The sequence below is a fragment of the Lissotriton vulgaris genome, chromosome 9 (genome assembly GCF_964263255.1).
Source record: "Lissotriton vulgaris chromosome 9, aLisVul1.2, whole genome shotgun sequence".
In the NCBI taxonomy this organism is placed as follows: domain Eukaryota; kingdom Metazoa; phylum Chordata; class Amphibia; order Caudata; family Salamandridae; genus Lissotriton; species Lissotriton vulgaris.
The window spans coordinates 1,032,533,764-1,032,551,135 of NC_141697.1; the positions used below are offsets into that span (position 1 = coordinate 1,032,533,764).

The 17,372-nt window shown below is 44.5% G+C and overlaps 1 protein-coding gene across 5 annotated transcripts in view; it reads left to right on the forward strand.

Moving 5' to 3' along the window:
* The window catches only part of ATP2B2 (ATPase plasma membrane Ca2+ transporting 2), a 1,489,679-nt gene that overhangs the window by 285,397 nt on the left and 1,186,910 nt on the right, over nt 1-17,372 (forward strand). For all 5 annotated transcript variants that reach the window (XM_086938944.1, XM_086938947.1, XM_086938945.1 and 2 more), the window contains exon 2: nt 118-220. The gene's annotated coding sequence lies outside the window, so the exon portion shown is untranslated. The remainder of the gene's footprint in view (nt 1-117; nt 221-17,372) is intronic.

Consider the following 17,372-nt stretch of genomic DNA (forward strand, 5'->3'; position numbering starts at 1 on the left):
TGATATAACTGGTATATCTGGCAAGCCAACGTTTGGTAGACAGATGTTGAATTCTGTTTCACCAGGGTGCTTCACTGAAATGGATATTATAGTGTCTCTTTGTTTTTTCTCTTACAGGAAACCCTCAGCAGTCTCTCTGCTGTGGTCTTCACGTTAATAAAGCTGTGGCGCTCTGGGACATACTGTTCACTGAATGCTGTGCTGGAGTATGGACAACGAGGTAGGGTACACTTTATTTATGAATAATCTCTAGTTTTTCAGGAGAACTGTCTACTTTTTCTTCCAAACTTGAATCAAACATAGGGAGAGATGTAGCCAATTCGTTTATTTAGTGCTTCTGCATGAGGGGCACTTGCTTTATCATTGGCAGGGCCTTGCATACCAAAAAAAGAAAAAATCTGTAAGACAGTAAAATGCTACTAGCAAGTATATTTAAATTGTGATGGATGCCTTGATAAAATGTTGCTCTTCAACTTTAGACAAATTGCAATTTCGAAAGGATCCCAATCATATGTTTTCATTTGCTGAGTCTTGGGGTATCCTCAATGACTTCAGAATAAAGTCATCATTATGAGAGGCCCATCATTCCTGATGTGGCAGCTAATCCTGTTACTGGACCCACGAGAATTAAGAGGTAGGTCTGCAAGGTAGCCATTGAACTGCCATATTTTCCATGGAGATGTTGTCTGCTGAAGAAACTGTGGGGAAGAATGAGGAATTATGGAGGGAATTGGACCAGAATCATGGATTGCTCCTGTTATCAATCATTACTTTGATGATTCTGAGGGGTTGTCCTAGAATTTCTGTTTATTTCACTCTTTTCAATTTCAAAACAGTTCTCTTTTATTTGGTTGAATTGAACTGGACTAATACTCTAGAAGAGTTGTAAGATTTAGCTTTTACTGTAGCTGCTCTGTGATATCTGACCTGATCACAAAGGACACATGTGTCATTAAATTCTTGTTGCAGGAATTATAATGCAATGTTAGTTTGCGATTGCCTATGGATATTCAAGTGCCCTTAGTAGCCCACTTTCTTTAATTCATAAAGAATGCAGTGATTGCAATTCCCTTCTGAATTTAAAAGATGCATTTCCATTCTGCATTAGATGGCCCACTTGTTGCCAGTTCACGGTGAAATGTGTGCTAATGCTTAGCGAGTGTGATTAATAGTGAAGCTCAGCTAGAAATGCACAATATAAAAAGCTCGTTATTGCACAAATCATAGAACATTGTAAGAAAGTAAGATATTGGTGCTAATAAATCACATAATTATTGTATGAAATGAATAGCCCCAAAAGAATACTCTTTTAAAAATGGTTTGGTACAAGAATAATGTACTAAATATCAGGATACAAGAATATTCTGGTAAATATATTGAAACCCACAATATCAAAAAGGTAAGTACGTACAGGTAAGAATAGGTTTATTTTAATTCACTCAACTTATATGGACCATTAAAATACATATATATATTTTTGTGGGATGTAGATGTCGAGCTTACTACAATATATTTTTGTTTATATTTTTGTTTCTGTTAGACCTGTCTTTTTGCCTCTACCTCCTGTATTTTTGATGCTGTGCTGGATTCCGTTTTTGCTGGTATAGATCCTTTGGGCACGTTGCCACTGCTGATCAGTGTCAAAGTGCAAGTGCTCCCGGTGTAAATTGTTATTGTAATTGGTTATCCATGAATGGCAGATTTATGTCACCAAGAAGTCCCCAGTAAAGTGCACTGAGTGTGCCAGGGCTGGTGATAACAAATGCTACTAGTTGGCCTGCAGCACTGATTGTGTCATCCACATGAGTAGCCCTAAAAAGGTGTCTTCGGCCTGCCACCGCAGTGCCTGTGTGCAGTCTGTGAACTGCCATGTCCTCCTGGTCAGTGTCCCCACCGACCAGGCCTAACCCTTCCCTTTCTGTACACATTGGTCACCCCTATGGAAGGCCCAAGGTACCCCCTTGGGCAGGGTGCATTGTAAGTGAAAGGTAGAGCATGTGCTAGTGCAGGTGACATGCTCTGGTAGTGAATTACAGCCCTTTTTGTTTTTTCACTATTGTAAGGCTATCTTGGGGAATGCTGGCTACAGTGGCTACCAGCATATCTTCCTATAGGAGCAGATAGGACAAAAAAGTCTGGTATCCCTGAACTCAGAATTTAATAACACACCTTTTAGGAACTGTTGTTTTTAAATCCTGTGTTTGAGAACAGCACTTTTAGAAAGTTGCTGTTCTCTTGTCTGACCTTTCTGTGTGCCTTGTCCTATTTGTGAATTTACTGTCTGGTTTGTGAGTGACAGGGGCTGGGTGGCTCCCAGAGGCTGAGAGGGCCATCCCTGGGCTGAATAGCTCCATCTGCATCTAGAGTGGTGGGACGGGGTAGCACCTGGGCCTGAATAGGGCTGTGCCTGCCTTCCACAATGCTGGCTCCACCTCCTGCTGGTCGGCTGACGGCCCTGCCCCTCTCTCTGAAAGGAAAGGAGAAGCCAGGAAAACAAAGTGCTCAAGAAACACCCAGAACTGGTTCAGACAAGGCTCAGAGCCCTTCTGCACAAGGGGAACAAAGACTTTTAGGGGTATAAGTATAGGACCCCAGACTACAGAAATTTAGATCATCCTGGAATCAAGAAGGAACCTCTGGCAAGGAGAAAGCTGGAAGACTGCCCTGCTGTGTGCGTTTGGACTGACCTGTGGTTGCTTTGTTGCCAAGGAGAGGGGAAGGACTTTGCTTTGTGCTCTCTCCCCTTGCTTGAAAGCATCACCAAGGGCCAGAGAAGAGCTGGCTCCCTGTTAAGAAGTCCCAGGAACAAAAGGACTTCACCCCCAGCTTCCCTGAATTCTGCTGAGAGAGTTCTGTCCTTCCTGGAGTGCTTGACCAATGTGTGGTGCCTCTGGAAGTTGTACCTGTGTTGGGAAGCTGGAAACCAAGCTTTAAAGAACTTTCTGCAAAGTTTATCACATCGCTCGCTTTCGGAGCACATCCCCGTCAGTGCGAGGAAATTCCCACCGCTACAAAGGCCGAGACCGTTACAGTGCCTGTTGTCGCTGCCAGAGCAGTTGCATCCTTCATTTGCGGGACGCACCTGACCGGTGCCGGAAGTTTACCATCGCTGCGAATATCGTCGCAGAGCCTGTCATCACTGGGTGAGATTGTCGCACCGCTTGCTTGCGGACCGCATCACGTCTCTGCGAGAGTCGTCGCAGAGCCATCACGTCGAGGGGCCGTGAGAGTATAAGATAGTCACTGAGCCGCGCATCGTCACCGCACCGGAGATCGTCGCTGACCCAAAGATCGTCATATCATCCCTTTTTCGAGCCGCTTCCACGAAAACATGTGCACCGAAATCCACGCAAGGTATCGCATCCCTCCCCGTACAGACCGGAGTCACAGCAATATGCCCGCTACATCGAGCGAGGTTGTCGCATCGCCTCCCCAGGGTCTCAGGAGTGACGCATTGCCTGCTTTTCACCGCTACAGCTTTTCACTTAGAACTTTGTCGCATCTAAAGGTACTGTTGGCTAAAACGTGACGCAACTGTGGATTATTTTAACACAACCTTAAGAACTCTTTTGAAACCATATTCTTGAACAGTGTATGTTGGATTTTTGTTGTTTTGGTCTTGTGTAGTTTAGATTAAAATACCTTTATTTTTCTAAACTGTTGTGGAGTGAGTTTGTGGTGTTTTCACAGTGTTACTGTGAGTGTTGGTACAAATACTTTAAACATTGCCTTCGATAAGCCTTGACTGCTTGTGCCAAGCTACCCAGGGAGTGAGCAGAGGTTATCTAAGAGTGTTTCCTCCTTACCCTGACTAGAAGCAAGGGCCCCTATTTGGACAGTGGTACCTACCTCTGCCAACTAGAGACACGCAGTTCTAACATTGTTGGTCAGTGGTGGGATTTGAACTTGTATTTGTACTACACCCACAGTGATTGGTGTACATCACTAGTGAGTGCAGACCACTACGCCACCACATACTACTTTTTTTTGGTTGATCCTACTTTTGAGTAACTCTTCAAACATCATGTCTGTGAATGGAAAGGCACCCAGTGTGGAGGCAGAATTGGAGTTTGTCATTGAAGATTTGTATTCCTACAAAGTTACACAGCTGAGACAATTCTGCACCGAGTTTGAGTGCCCCATAAAGAACAGCCTCAGGAAGGAAGGAAGAGCTGCAGAGCATCTTGAAGGATTGGCGGGAGGCCCAAGAAGGAAATGATGCAAGTGGGAGGGGGTTTCAACCACAGGATTTGCCAGTGGGCAGACCAAACTCCAGGGCAGACAGTCACCACACCTGCCGGGGTTTTACCCGAGGAGAGTTAGAAGAGAATCAGAGAGTAAGAGACCATGACTTGGAAATCATAAGGTTAAAAATTAAGCAATTGGAAATGGAGAGAGAAAGAGCGGCGGAGGACAGCAAAAATGCCCATGCTCTGGAGGACAAGAAATTGCTTTTGGCTCATGAAGTGAGCATGAGGGAACTGGATATCAAGGCCAAGCAGTTGGATTCCAGTTCAAATGGTGGCAGCGCACAGCCAGTGCCAGGGGGTAAAGTATATATTCCCAAGGATTTAGTCCGGAACGACCATAGGAGTGAGGATATTTATGCCTGGTTTACTTCCTATGAGATTGCATTGAGAATGAATGGTGTTCCTGAACAGCATTGGGGTTGGGCCTGTGGAAACATTTTGAGGCTTCTTGGAGGAGTGTTCTAGAGACATTAGAGTTAGCAGGTACCATGACCTACCCCAATATGAAGGAGGCCCTATGTCTCAAGTATGGACTTACACCAGAGCAGTATAGACTGCAGTTTAAGAACTCCAAGAAGAGAGAGTCTGAGACTTGGATTGAGTGTGTGAATTTGTACTCGCGTGCACTGGAAGGTTGAATGAAGGGCAGCAAAGTAACTTATTATAAGGGGTTGTTGCATTTAATTAGTTGGGAGCACTTGAGTAGTCTTTGTGTTCCAGAGCTGCGCCAGCATCTTTTAGACAGCAAGCTGACAGACCCCATTGAGCTTGCTAAGGAGGCGGACCACTGGACCAGTACCAGGGTCCACAGAGGAATTGTGGGTACCATAGCCAAAGGAGGGCAGGGTCCCCAGCAAAAAAGTGGGGGGGACAAGGGTAACCAAAAGGAGTTCTCACATGGGCCCCAAAACAGTTCCCAGGGAAAGGAGTCCCAAGCCCCCAAACCCAAACAACCTTGGCCCCCTAAGGTCAGAAAGGATAACAGAGGTCCCCCCACCTGCTATCCCTGCAATGAGGTGGGACATGTTATCAATAGGTGCCCTAAGAAATCCCCAGCACCCACTGGTGCTCTAGCCCCAGGGTTAGCAAGCGTAGCTTTGGGAGGGGATTTGATTCCTAGTGGGGTGGAGGGACTAGCAGTTATGACCCATGTATCTTTAGGAGACCAAGAGATGGTCCAGGAAGCCTTCCTGCCCCAGAACACTAAGAAATATGGGCAGAAGGTGATCATCAATGGGAGGGAGATAGAGGCTCTGAGAGACACAGGGGCCAGCGTGACATCCGTGAGGTGTCAGTGGGTGTCTGAAGAGCAGGTGATTCCTAATGTACTCCGCCCTGTAGTGGCAGCTGACAGCTCAGTGCACCTCTACAAAGTGGCCCATGTTCCCTTTGAGTGGAGGGGGTCTCTGGTCTCTTGGAAGTTGTTGTCAGTGAAGCCTTGCCTGTAGATGGAAGTGGGACGTATTTTTACCATGCCTGTTGTTTTCCTGCAGGGAGTTGCCTCGGAAATCATTAGGGTTCAGTCCCTTTGAACTCCTGTATGGCCACCCTGTTAAAGGACCTCTCAAACATGTGAAGGAGGGGTGGGAGAAATGCCGTGGGAAGACCCCCCAGGATGTGTTCAGTTACCTGCTGGCCTTCTGCAACCAGACACAACGCTTCAGGAAGCTCGCACAGGAGAACCTTGAAGCTAGCCAGGAAGAAATGAAAAGATGGTACGACCAGAATATCACGCTGGTCGAATTTCAACCTGGGCAGAAAGTGTGGGTGATGGTGCCAGTGGAGCCTTGTGTGCTCCAAGACAAGTGTACTGGGCCATATGAGGTGGTGGAGCGCAAAAGCAAAGTAACTTACCTGGTTCACTTAAAGACTCCCAGGCAGCCCCTGAGAGTCTTGCATGTGAACCGCCTCAAACCCCACTTTGAGAGGTCTGAAGTGACAATGCTCCTGGCAACAGATGCTGGCACGGAGGAGGAAAGTGACCCTCTTCCTGACCTCCTGGCAACCAAGGAGCATGACGGGTCAGTGGATGCTGTGGTCCTCGTGCCCACCCTGACCCCAGAGCAGCAGAGTGACTGTTGCCAAGTGTTGGGTCAGTTTGCCTCCCTGTTCTACCTGACCCCAGGAGTCACCAATTGGAGCAATCCATGATGTGGACACTGGAAATAGTTTCCTGTGAAACAGAAATTTTACAGGGTAGATGACAAGGTCAGGGCCAGCATCAAGAAAGAGGTTTCCAATATTTTGACGCTAGGGGTGATTGAGCCCTCTTGCAGCCCCTGGGCTAGCCCAGTGGTCTAAGTGCCAAAAGCTGCTGCACCCGGTGCCACTCTAGATCTCCGGTTTTGTGTGGACTACCATGGGCTCAATGCAGTCACAAAGACTTTACGCACACCCCATCTCCAGAGCTTATGAGCGCGCTAATTGGTTGGGAGCTTCCCAGTACCTCAGTACATTTGATTTAACTTCTGGGTACTGGCAGATTGCCTTAACTGAGGGGACCAAAGAGAGGTCTGCATTTTCAATGCCAGAGGGGCACTTCCAGTTTTGAGTCATGCCCTTTGGGTTGAAGAATGCCCCTGCCACAGACTGGTTAACCAGGTACTGACCGGGTTGAAAGAATTCAGCGCCGCGTACCTGGATGACATTGCTGTGTTCAGCTCCACATGGGAGGAACACTTGCAACACCTCTGTGAAGTGTTGAAGGCTCTGCAAAAGGCAGGCCTCACTATCAAGGCCAGCAAGTGCCAGATAATACAGGGATCTGTGGTGTATTTGTGACACCAGGTGGGGAGGTGCCAGGTGGCGCCCCTACATGTGAAGATTGATACCATTCTGGCTTGGGAGCCCCCCAAGACCCAGACAGGGGTATGAGCCTTTTTAGGTCTCACCAGGTATTACAGACAATTTGTCAAGGGGTATGGCACCATCGTTGCCCCCTTGACAGAGCTGACTTCGAAGAAACCGCCCAAGAGAGTGAATTGACCCAAGCCTGTCAAACTGCTTTTGATGCCCTGAAAACTGCCAAGTGTACAGCACCGGTGCTCAAGGCACCTGACTTCTCCAGTGAGTTTATAGTGCAGACAGACGCTTCAGAGCATGGTGTGGGAGCAGTATTCTCACAGATGAACAACGAGGGCTGGGGCCAACCTGTAACTTTAATTAGTAGGAGGCTACGGCCCAGGGAACAGAGGTGGAGTGCAATTGAAAGGGAAGCTTTTGCTTTGGTATGGGCTCTGAAGAACTGGAGGCCATACTTGTTTGGAACTCACTTCCGGGTTCAGACAGACCACAGCCCCTCAGATGGTATGGGCAGATGAGGGGTGAGAACACAAAACTTTTGAGGTGGTCCATCTCACTACAGGGAATCGACTTTATGGTGGAACACCACCCTGGTACAAAACAAACCAACGCTGATGGTCTGTCTAGATTCTTCCGCCTTAGTGAAGAGAACTCCCAAGAGGGTGGGCAGTTCTGCCCACTGGCCTGGTCAGTGTCCCCACTGACTAGGCCTAACCCTTCCCTTTCTGTACACTTTGATCACCCCTATGGAAGGCCCAAGGTACCCCCTCGGGCAGGGTGCAGTGTATGTGAAAGATAGAGCATGTACTAGTGCAGGTGACATGCTCTGGTAGTGAATTACAGCCATTTTAATTTTTCACTATTGTAAGGCTATCTTGCCCCATAGGCTATCATGGGGAATGCTGGCTACAGTAGCTACCAGCATATCTTCCCATAGGAGCAAGATAGGACATAAAAGTCTGGTATCCCTGAACTCAGAATTTAATAACACACTTTTTAGGAAATGTTGTTTTTAAATCCTGTGTTTGAGAACGGCACTTTTAGAAAGTTGCTGTTCTCTTGTCTGACCTTTCTGTGTGCCTTGGCCTGTTTTTGAATTGACTGTCTGGTTTGTGAGTGACAGGGGCTGGATGACTCCCAGAGGCTGAGTGGGCCATCCCTGGGTTGAATAGCTCCATATGCATCTAGAGTGGTGGAAGGGGGTAGCACCTGGGCCTGAATAGGGCTGTGCCTGCCTTCCACAATGCTGGCTCCACCTCCTGCTTGGCGGCTGACAACCCTGCCCCTCTCTCTCAAAGGAAAGGAGAGGCCAGAAACTCAAAGTGCTCAAGGAACACCTAGAATTGGTTCAGACCGGGCTCAGAGCCCTCCTGCACAAAGGGAACAAAAACGTTTAGGGGTATAAGTATAGGACCCCAGACTACAGAAAATTAGATCATCATGGAATTAAAAAAGGAACCTCTGCCAAGGAGAAAGCTGGAAGACAGAAGAAGGAAGACTGTCCTGCTGTGTGCTTGTGGACTGACCTGCAGTTGCTTTGCTGCCAAGGAAAGGGGAAGGACTTTACTTTGTGCTCTGTCCCCTTGCTTGAAGGAAACTCCAAGGGCCTGAGAAGAGCTGGCTCCCTGTTAAGAAGTCACATGAACAAAAGGACTTCACCCTTAGCTTCCCTGAACTCTGCTGAGAGAGTTCTGTCCTTCTTGGAGTGATTGGCTCATGTGTGGTGCCTCTGGAAGTTGTACCTGTGTTGGAGATGCCGGAAACCAAGCTTTAAAGAACCTTCTGCAAAGTTTATTGCATCGCTTGCTTGTGGAGCGCATCCCCTTCAGTGCGAGGAAATTCCTGCCGCTATGAAGGCCTAGATCATCGTAGCGCCTGTTGCAGCTGCCAGATCTGTTGCATCCTTTGTTTGCGGTGCAGGAAGATTACCTTTGCTGCGAATATCGTCGCAGAGCCTGTCCTCACTGGGTGACATGGTTGCACCGCTTGCTTGAGGACTGCATCACGTCGCTGCGAGAGGCGTTGCAGAGCCATCGCATCGAGGGGCCGCAAGAGTAGAAGATCATCGCTGCGCCGCCCTTCGTCGCCGCACCGGAGATCTTCACAGCCCCAAAGATCATTGCATCGTCCCTTTTTCAAGCAACTTCCACGAAAACCTGTGCACCGGAATCCACGCAAGGTATCGCATCCCACACTGTACAGACTGGAGTCACCGCAACACACCCGCGACATCAAGCTGGGTTGTCACATCGACTCCCCAGGGTCTCAGGAGTAATGCATTGCTTGCTTTTCCCTGCTACAGCTTTTCACTTGTAACTTTGTTGCATCTAAAGGTACTGTTGGCTAAAACGTGACGCAACTGTGGATTATTTTAACGCAACCTTAATAACTCTTTTGAAACCATATTCTTGAACTGTGTATGTTGGATTTTTGTCGTTTTGGTCTTGTGTAGTTCAGATAAAAATACCTTTATTATTTTTTAACTGTTGTGGAGTCAGTTTGTGGTGTTTTCACTGTTTGACTGTGAGTATTGGTACAAATACTTTACACATTGCTTTCGATAAGCCTTGACTGCTCGTGCGAAGCTACCCAGGGGGTGAGCAGAGGTTATCTAAGTGTGTTTCCTCCTTACTCTGACTAGAAGCAAGGGTCCCTATTTGGACAGTGGTGTCTACCTCTGCCAACTAGTGACCCTCAGTTCTTCTAGTGTGATATTTAGTACACAATATTCTGCTATATGGCCCTGACAAGGTTGCATAGATATCTGTAGCAGGCGAATGAACACAAAGACACATATTACCCCAGGAATAAATATAACTGAGAGAAACTTTTATTTAGCGCCAACAAGCAGAACACACTTCTTACTGCTCACCAGGTTCCACTGCCTCCTGACAACTTAAAGGGCACTTGTATGTCAGAGACGTCAAGGGTCAGTCCACAGATGTCCCAGAAGAACCATCCAAGGTTCCCCAGCAGGTCCATTCCTCCAACTGGTTCTCCAGTGGCATAAGGGGGCCAGTGCCCATCCTAGTCCTTGGTACCAATTGGAGTTAAATTCCTTTAGTTCATCTACTCTGTGGGATCAGGTGGCTTCTCCTTTCAGATGGGTATTCCTTGGCAGTCATTGCTACCAGATTCCATGTCTTCTCAAGTGTCTCTTTCCTATGCAGGGGCATCAGGTGTGGAAGGAAAGTTCTAGAAAGTATGCACCTCTTCCCAATCCTGGGGTGCCTCATCATAACTTCACCCCTGCCCAAAACCTCCTGCAGAGCATTCTGGGACATTTAAAATGGTGACTTCAAGTAGTCTATGGAAAGACCTTCCCTGGGAGCTTCAGTCTCCACCCCAAATTGACACCGCTGCCCGATTTCTTCCTCCCACAAATTCAAAGAAGAGGTTTTTCTCAGAGGTTTGGCCTTCCACGTGTATTTCTGTGGGCTTTGGACTTGCCCAGGCCAGGTGTACTTGAAGAGTTAGTTACCACATTCAGATTTCCTCCTCACCCCTTCCTTTCCCAGGATTGAGGTCCAGCACTGGTAGTGGATTTACTGTATGGAGGGGGTGTTTATCCTCCTGCTGTCCAGCAGTGTAATTAGCTGGGCCCAGCGGGGGGAGTTGGGGGCAAAGGCCTGCAATTTGATTATAGCTGAGCTATGGAAGTATGACAAACATTAAAGTGGTATAAGGAGGAGCGCAGTTATCACAAAAATGTCAGTGTATCTGCAGGCAGTGTACCTGATTATATGTGCTTGCTATCCCTAAGCCTAAGTAAGCAAAACTGAGGTGGCCCAAGTTTTGGCCAAAATGGTATAATAAGTGAACAAACAGTTAGTCAGTGCTACAGAACGACACTATGTGCCTATCCACATTATATGGCCTATACCAGATCAGCCCCAATCCTTTGAGGGTCCCTTCTTTGACAGGTTACCTGTGTGCAGATACCATGCTGAGCTACTCGTGCATGCTCAGCCTGCACTTGTTTACGTGTAACCAGGCAGAGCCTCTTTCCCTAGCTGCTTACTCATTCCATTGTCAGAGAATTTACGGTAAGTGAGACTCATTCATATTTAAATTCCAAAACCGGGTAATCAAAAAGCAAAAAATTGAGCAGGGTTAAAAGGGCTGAACACATATCCTGCTCCCAATTGGAGCATTAATTAGATAGCATAGGAAACATCCAAATATATTCAATTGAGTGATACAGAGGTTAAAGTTATCTAAAGGTTTTTAAATAGCAGTAACCATGAAAAAATTATTATGTGGAATTACATGTGCAAAGCATTTAACTGCTGACAACCAGTACCAAATTACTTGGAGTCATCCTCAACATAGAACTCTCCTTCCAAGAACACATACCCAAAGAAACAAAATAAAACTGTACCTTTTCTACCTCTAGAAAGAGTGAAACTATACCTGCTCAAATCTGATTTTTTGTACAGCAGTCCAGGTTCTAGCACTCACATACCTGAATGGGCGCAATGCTCCACTTAATAATCCCCATACCATTGCCATGTAAACATTCAAATGCATCATTCATGCTACAGCACATCCCACTAAAGGTTAGCCAGAATGGCTGATCTGGCATTTCAGTGTGTGGGTCGATTTATTAGCAGTTTATGGGCCTGTTTTATGGTCTTGTTGGCTAATTTTTACTGTTAATGTCCCTGATATAGCCAAGCTCATTGCCTGTAGCAAGTACAACTCTCTTTACACATTCACAATGACCCTGCCTTGCAAATGAGGACCTCTTTTTTAGCTATCTGAAATGTTAATGGAGGCCACTTTTATTTTGGTGCCCGGGTCCATTTTCAGTCTCAGTCCAACCCTGGCAAAATCCTGAAGAAGTTCAACCTCGTTGCTTCAACACTGAAGAAGTTAAATTGGCTCCCATTCCAGGTGACTCCATCACCTACACCTCCACATAACTGGCAAAGAAAATAACCACCTCAGATGGACAATGCCTCGCGAGGACACAGAACATTGCCAGACTGGAGGTGAATACATTAAGGAAGGAAAATCAACAGAAGATAGGTCTTTTCCATCTGTGCGCTGACGATTTGTAACCGATTCCTATCAACATCAGTGCAGCTCCGATTCTCTTATAAATAAATAAAAAAGTGAAGGCACGCCTCATCAAACGTGCTACTATCTTACATTTTAGGATCCTGCGTTTAGTCTGATTTGTTGTAAAGTAAGCAAATTATATCTGCAACTCTACCTGCAGTTCAGTGTTCGGTTTCTTTCCATTAAGGTTTGGAAATTGCAAGTAATACTTCATAAATACATAAAGGTAAAGAATTGTGAGGTTCTGTTTGATGAATGAATTCTGTGTACAATTGAGATGTGGTCCTCTTTGACCTTTGCTGGATGTCTAGATTCCTGCTCCTGCCACTCAAATGAAATACCAAAACAAGGCTTTCAAGTAATTTCAAATTACATATTATATGAAATAATTAAACTTTGCAATCAAATAGATTTTAACATATACCTCATGAAAGTTTAACAAATATGCAATCAACCATATGGAAGGTATTATATATGCACCCCCCTGTTTAACTAAAGTGCATCCCAGGCTGTGGATTAATGTCCAGCTTTGCCAATAGTGAGCACAGTAGGTCTAACTCTTAATCATCTGAAGGACCCCTCTGAGCCATACACAGCATCAAGTAATACTGATTCTCGAGTTTATGTGGTTGGGCATAGTCCACATTTCTTGCAGCCAACTAAATAGCATGATCTTGTGTGTTTCTTCTTCCTGTTCTAATTACTCTCCTTACAAACCTTCTGTCAGGTCCTACATACACCTTTAAAGGTCATAGAGAAATACTCAGCATATGGTAGATCATTTGTAGCCAATTTCTGTATTCTCTTTAGGCATTCTCTGACTACCTCAGTTCCATCCCAACTAACGAGCTAAACACTGTCAGACCAATCACTCTGTGCACATAGGTATTTCTTCTGGTCCTCTCACTCTGCTGATGTTACCCCTCCTTCACAATCTTGAAATCAAATGGACAAGCGTGCACTCAGATTCGTCCTTGTGGGGTCTTCCTCAACCTGAACATGAAGTGTAAAATGTGCCTTGTAGACTCTCAAAGTATGGTAGCTCCTGTGACTTGCAACACTTGACGTTGCCACTGTTTTCTTTATTAGCCAGTCCACATCAAACATTAATCCAAAGTATAGGTTTATTTCATATTTCGTATACAATGCAAAGCCGCTACCAATAAATAAAATCAAAAATATAGTGAGAATGTAAGTAAAAATGTACTAAGTACCAAAGGAGCAAACAAACAAGAGCCATCACTCATCACTTTTCTGAAACCCACTGGGTTTATACAAGTCACAAGTCTATATTTTGATTGGCTGATACAGAGGATGCAGTTGTAAAGTCACAGAAATTGCATGCAATTCCCGAGCTTCAAAACTCTTTTGCAGGTTGTGTTATGATAATAATCGAGACATGTACAGATAAATAAAAATAAAAGAGCACGTTCCCTACTTCAGCCCAAAAAAAAACCAAGCAGTGGGAGAGATTCAAGGAGAGGTTCTCCGTGCCCTACTTAAAGAGGCAGACCCACTGTGCTTGAAGGAACCACGTATCAGGGCTAATGTAACACATATGCACTCTGCGCCTTTGTATCTAATTGTCTGCTATTTAGATGCCATGCTGCAAGGTTCTTCTGAGTAGCTGAAAACCTTTTACACTCAGCAACTGATGTGTACATTAGTTTTATCAGCCTATTTTTTTCTGATCCACCAGCTAAGATAATGCGCTTGAGGGAAAATTATACCCTACATCAGCGGTTTTGTTAGAGCTCTTGTGCATTATCAGTAATTTGAATGCAGCCAGATAAAAATAGAAAGGTTAACTTGTTTTCAGAGCATTAATGATGCGCGACAGAAATAACGGTGGTGTTTAACACACTAATTATAAATTAAAAATATAAATGTTTAATCTTTGTACAAATTTCTAATTTGACCATATATATAAATATATATCTGTCTTTTATATTTGGGTGAGTTGATAGCACACAATATAAGCCCACATTTCACTGCGATTCGTGAAACAAGTTTCTGGAGATTATATATATAATGACAACTTCCCCACAGCTTCACCGTTGCTTTGAATTAGTAATCTCATCATGAAAATGAAGCAAAACCTGAACATTCATACTTTTACCTCCTAATGGGCAACGCCACAATCTAAGGAGGGGGAGTCTAGCTGCAGCCTATGCCATTTGGGAGTTGAGGAGGATATTCCACTTGTTTTGTTTTTTTGCCCAGCGTATAAAATCGCTAGAAGGAAATGGATAAAACCGATAGGTAGGTGCCTTAACCTCGGGAAACTGAATGAAATGCTCCAAATATTAAAAAGAGATCACTCCTGCCTCTTTGTATTTGGGCTTAGCAGATTGCTATTGGCCATCAACTTCATAAGGAAAAAGAGAGGGCAACAATTCTAACTTTAATAGCAGGACGCCAGTCCGATGATTGTACTTAGTGACTATGGTGTATTACTTAGTATGAGTAGTCATGCTTAAAATACTTCAAGTGGAATAAATACCTTACCCATGCACCATACTGATGCCCTCGAACTATCACCTAATTAAGATAATAACCCTGCATTTTTGGAAAAGGTTGACTTGATAGGCACTGAAGATGGCCAAACAATTATTTTAGTGGGGAAGGTACACTGGAAAGGTTATTGTCTAAGCTCATATGGCATTGAAATTGAAGTTGATAGTTTCTGTGTAACAACTGATAGATTTTTATCTGTTATGCATTTCTATATTTTTAGAAGCATTACTATGATCTCATGAATTGATATGACCCGCTTTACATATGCATTTTATTGTACTTATTTTTAAGAGCAATGTAAACGCCATTAACCCTCGCACCTTTTGTATACGCACTTTAACTAGTTTACAGTGATGGTCGAGCGTAATGGACTGTCGTAACAACTGTGCCATTTTACATGTACTGTACATGCACTTTATCTGAAATCGATGCTTGGTATAAGATAAACCTCATCATGCTGCTCATGTATTGCACAGGCACTTTATATATTAGTATGACAATAGGTTAGTCTCTAGACCATTGAGGCTACACTGCAGGATAGGTGATACCTTTATTTGAATCCATTGTGAATTTTTATCAAACAGATGTATTTTGGTACCCTGTAACGAGCAACGGATGAGTGTATTTTTGAATTCCTATGTATGTACTGTATTTCATTTACTTTCTACTTTTATGGCCTTATAGTCTGAAATAAAGTATTTTGAATTGGAACATTCACAGTAGCGGTCAGTGCAGGTAAGCTCGGTGGAGAAGTTGGGCATGGCAGGGGGGATGTAGACAGACGACAGATTAGGAATGATCTAATTTTCGCCATTCCGTCATCTGTCGAATTCCCCCCTCCCGCCATGTCCCCTCCCACCCCCCACCGCGCTTACCTGCATGGACCACCGCTAGACATTCAAATTGCAACTGAACTTTATTGTTACTTCGACATTGCAGGAAAAGCTTCAAACATCCTTTTATTCAGCCATTGCAGAAGGGTTGAGCACAGATTAAATTGGGGTTTTCCTGTACCTCACCCTGACAAGGAATGTAGTTGCTGCTTGAACAGGGGTTCACCCCCCTCGACCGGTAGCTCAATTTCTCACACCTATGTACTGTATTAAAAAAGCATTCGCAAAGCCAATAGGTCTCTGCGATCTGAGAGCTATTGGTATGGTCAATGTTAATGTCTTTTAACCATGTTGAATAGCAGCACATTTGATGAGCAAAGTAAAAAAGCATGAAGCCTTACCCTGTAGACGTGTAGAATGGCTGTAGCCGTGAGTGTATGAATTAACTAGGTGTGTAATAATGTTTTATTTACAAAATCTTTACAAATAAATTAAACGATCAGCCTATTTTAAAATGCATTCCAAAGTGTTCTGCAAGAAACCCTTTTTGTAGTTTTACACAGTGCAAACTCACCTTGAAGGTATCGGAGCGCTGTACATCCGCACCAGTTGCATTCATCAATTTTAGGAACAGAGAAAGTGATTATCCTATAATCACAGGATGTTGAGCCGACGCTGAGACTCAAGCCCAGTTCCCCAGCTTCTAAGTTGGCTGGTCAAATTGTAACGTCACATCCTCACCCGATGTTTACAAAAGGAATCATTGGGGAACAGTAAAGAAGAAAGCTTTTAACAAATTAGAAGGTAAGCTTTCCCTCCTCACAAGTCAGGTGAAAGTAAATAAGGGCGGTGGCAAGCAGCAAACCTTGCAAGTGCGGGGAATGAGATTTTAATATCTTTTATGATCAATTTGATAACTTATCTCATTCGACAAATTTGGATCGATTGGTTTCTGTCATTGAGTAAAAGACAAACCCCTGCATAGGTTAGATAAACCCCATTGACTGACGCCACTCTGAAGAACCACTTACAACTGATAAAGTTTAAAAGGTTTAATATAAAATTAAGAAAAGTTGCATATACAATCCTCTCAGGATCAAATTCATCAAATATACAGGAACTAATAGGAACATATATTCCCTAAAGAACCTCAGTCTACAAACGAATACAATTAAAATCAGTTCCAAAATCATCAAATTAAAAAGCATCGATATGAAGTGGTTCTTCTGCGTCATCTACAGAAAGAGAAAAAAATAATCAAGTTAAATCTGTCCCTACTCTATACTAGGTGACATCCCTACTTCGCAAGTTTCTAGAACCCTAAAAAGGTGTCAGCAGTTGACTCCCTAAGAAGTTCAAACTCTCTTAGCCTCTAAAGGTAACTTAAGTTTAAGAAGCAGTACCCTCTCTGCCTACCCATCCGATCTCTAAGGGTCCTCGGCCTACTGCTCCCTTGCGCTCTGATCTCTCTCAGCGCTTGCTCCTAACTCTCAGGCCATCTGCGCCTTCGCTCACCCTTCTCCCCGGGGTGCTGTCCCTGAAATACACAATCACAGTGTGGGTGGAACGCCCCTTCGACGCCCACCACGGACTTTCCCCGTGAGGTCATCTTCTAGCTCTTTCCATGGCTTCGTCTCTTGGCCGTCCGTTAAGTTGACCTTTCTCCTTAGACGCCATCTTCGTCTTCTTGCTGGTGACTTCATTCAACTTTACCTTTGACACTTTCGGAACAAAATCTATCAACTTATCAGAACTTTTATTCTTTACGGCTGTACTTTTAACCTCATTTGGTCCTGTGAATGGTCATTTCAAAACAAGACTCAAATTCCAATCGTCTCCTCTCATGTTTAGGCAATAAACTTCGTTCGACATTTGTCACCTTAAATCTAACAAGAACTAGACTCTT